Below are 2,969 nucleotides of genomic sequence, written 5' to 3' on the forward strand. Positions count from 1 at the left end.
GTCAGTCCCTAGGTGTTTTCTTCAGTGAAGAAGCGACACCAGTGCATGGTAGGGGAAATGTGACTACTTGGTCCTTGATATCTGAGGAAAGCCAGCAGGAGGCAGTGTGGGAGCAGGGTACAGAGAATCCAGCATCAAAGAGAGACAACAGGAAAGCACAGCCAGGGCAGGAACCACCAATGGATGTAGGAAATAGACTAGACACAAAGTAGATTACAGTAGTTCCCAAGATCCAGTATTTGCCTTCCCCTTCCACAGGTTTTGAGGTTTGCATGTATCCCCTGTACTGTAACTTAATAGATCATTTGAAAAGACTCTTCCAGGCTGGGCAACAGGATGAGACCTCCATCTCTACTGATAAATAAATAAATAAACAAACAAACTCTTAAAAACACCCCCATCCTAAGGAATAAAGTGCTAGTTATACTTTTCTCTTAATATAAATTAGAATAAGACAGAAGTACTAGTATTAAAATGTTTCCACATTCCACCTAAAATCATTTGGCACCTTAGGGAGGTCCAGCTGTACTTTGGCACATGCTGGTAGCCAGGAGTCCTGGGCCTGAAATTTGGTCCTGACTCCACCCTCATCTCTCTGCATGACTTCTCTGGGAGCTACAGCCTTTCCGTTTCACACTGAGAGAACTAAATGAGCTCTAAAGCTGCCCTGACAGCTGACAATCAAGGTTAGCATATTTCTGTGTGGCTCTGGCAAAAGTACCCCAAGATGACATTGGCAAGGTCCTAGAAGTTTCCCAGTTTCTGCTCTTTTGGGGTAGCTACAGATGGGAAAAGGGCTAAAGCATCTGGAAACAGAGGAAGGGGTGGTAGTCTAGAGAGGCAAGAAGAACATCAGATGTGAACCAAAAAAATATGGCATCTCCATTTACTGGCTGAGTGTAAGATTTATAAAATGGGAATAATCACGTCCTTTTCCCCTTAATTTATATAAATAGCCCTCAACTTTCACTTTCAAAAATTATACACAAACATTTATATCCTAAAGTACTCCTGAAAGCCCCACTCAGAAATGCACACGAGCTAGATAACATATGGGTCCTTCCCACAAGTCATCAATTTATTTTTGGCAACTTTGCTAGTGGAGCTGTATTTCTTAAATTATTTAAGAAATGTAGGCCGGGCACGGTGGCTCATGCCTGTAATCCCAGCACTTTGGGAGGCCGAGGCGGGCGGATCACAAGGTCAGGAGATCGAGATCACCCTGGCTAACACAGTGAAACCCTGTCTTTACTAAAAATACAAAAAATTAGCCGGGCGTGGTGGCAGGCGCCTGTAGTCCCAGCTACTCGGGAGGCTGAGGCAGGAGAACGGCATGAACCCGGGAGGCAGAGCTTGCAGTGAGCCGAGATCGCGCCACTGCACTCCAGCTTGGGCGACAGAGCGAGACTGTCTCAAAAAATAAAAATACAAAAATGCCAGGCGAGGTGGCTCACGCCTATAATCCCAGCACTTTGGGAGGCCAATGCGGGCGGATCACGAGGTCAGGAGATCGAGACCATCCTGGCTAACATAGTGAAACCCTGTCTCTACTAAAAATACAAAAAAAAAATTAGCCAGGCGTGATGGCACACGCCTGTAGTCCCATACTCAGGAGGCTGACGCAGGAGAATGGTGTGAACCCAGGAGGCCGAGCTTGCAGTAAGCCGAGATCGTGCCACTGCACTCCAGCCTGGGTGACAGAGCGAGACTGTCTCAAAAAAATAAAGAAAATGGAAAAACACAAAAATTAGCTGGGTGTGGTGGCGTGCACCTGTAGTCCTGGCTACTCGGGAGGCTGAGGGAGAAGAATCGCTTGAACCTGGGAGGAGGAGGCTGCAGTGAGCTGAGATCGAGCCACTGCACTCCAGCCTGGTGACAGAGCAAGACTCCGTCTCAAAAAAAAAAAGAAATGTATTACATTACCTGCTTCTTTTAGTGACACATTTCCTTTAATTGACACAAAGGAAAAAAGTACCCAAGTGGCAGTTCTTAAATCTGGTGTTCTCTAGACTTAAAGCTGGTTGAATGTGTGCTTAAATGTGAAGGAAAAGAACAAAAGTGAAAAACGCTGGAAATTTAGGCCAAGGCTGTGCCTAAAAGGCAAAATAGGCCGGGCACAGTGGCTCACACCTATAATCCCAGCAGTTTGGGAGACTGAGGCGGGTGGATTACCTGAGGTCAGGAGTTTGAGACCAGCCTGGCCAACATGATGAAACCCCATCACTACTAAAAATACAAAAAAATTAGCCGGGTGTGGTGGTGGGCGCCTCTAATCCCAGCTATTCGGGAGGCTGAGGCATGAGAATTGCTTGAATCCGGGAGGCGGAGTTCACAGTGAGCCGAGATTGCGCCGCTGCATTCCAGCCTAGGTAACGAGAATGAAACTCCATTGCAAAAAAATAAAATAAGGGCTGGGCATGGTGGCTCACGCTGTAATCCCAGCACTTTGGGAGGCTGAAGTGGGTGGATCACCTGAGGTCAGGAGTTCGAGACCAGCCTGACCAACATGGAGAAAGCCCATCTCTACTAAAAATACAAAATTAACTGGGCATGGTGGCGCATGCCTGTAATCCCAGCTACTCGGGAGGCTAAGGCAGGAGAATCACTTGAACCCGGGAAGCGGACGTTGTGGTGAGCCGAGATTGTACCATTGCACTCTAGCCTGGGCAACAAGAGCGAAACTCCATCTCAAAAAGTAATAATAATAATAATAAAACAAAATAAAAGCCAAGTGTAGTTAGGGATTTTATACTGTTTTTTTAGCTTTTAGGGAACAGAGTCCCTCCTTATAATGCACAAGTCTAGAGAGTCTATATTTACCACAATCAACTTCTGGAGATTTTCAGGAAATGCATTGTGTTCAAAATGCGGCCTATGTATTGTTTCATTCCATAAAAGCTGCAGCCTACAGAAAAATACAAATAAATAAACCTGGATGAGAGCAAATGTAAATCAGGAGGCCAAAAACG

General features: G+C 45.9%; 1 protein-coding gene across 3 annotated transcripts in view; it reads right to left on the reverse strand.

Moving 5' to 3' along the window:
* USP49 (ubiquitin specific peptidase 49) overlaps positions 1-2,900 on the reverse strand; it is a 118,382-nt gene extending 115,482 nt beyond the window's left edge. For all 3 annotated transcript variants that reach the window (XM_063666973.1, XM_063666967.1, XM_063666968.1), the window contains exon 1: positions 2,821-2,900. The gene's annotated coding sequence lies outside the window, so the exon portion shown is untranslated. The remainder of the gene's footprint in view (positions 1-2,820) is intronic.
* Between the last annotated feature and the right edge of the window lie 69 nt (positions 2,901-2,969).

Source organism: Pongo pygmaeus, chromosome 5 (assembly GCF_028885625.2).
Source record: "Pongo pygmaeus isolate AG05252 chromosome 5, NHGRI_mPonPyg2-v2.0_pri, whole genome shotgun sequence".
NCBI lineage: Eukaryota > Metazoa > Chordata > Mammalia > Primates > Hominidae > Pongo > Pongo pygmaeus.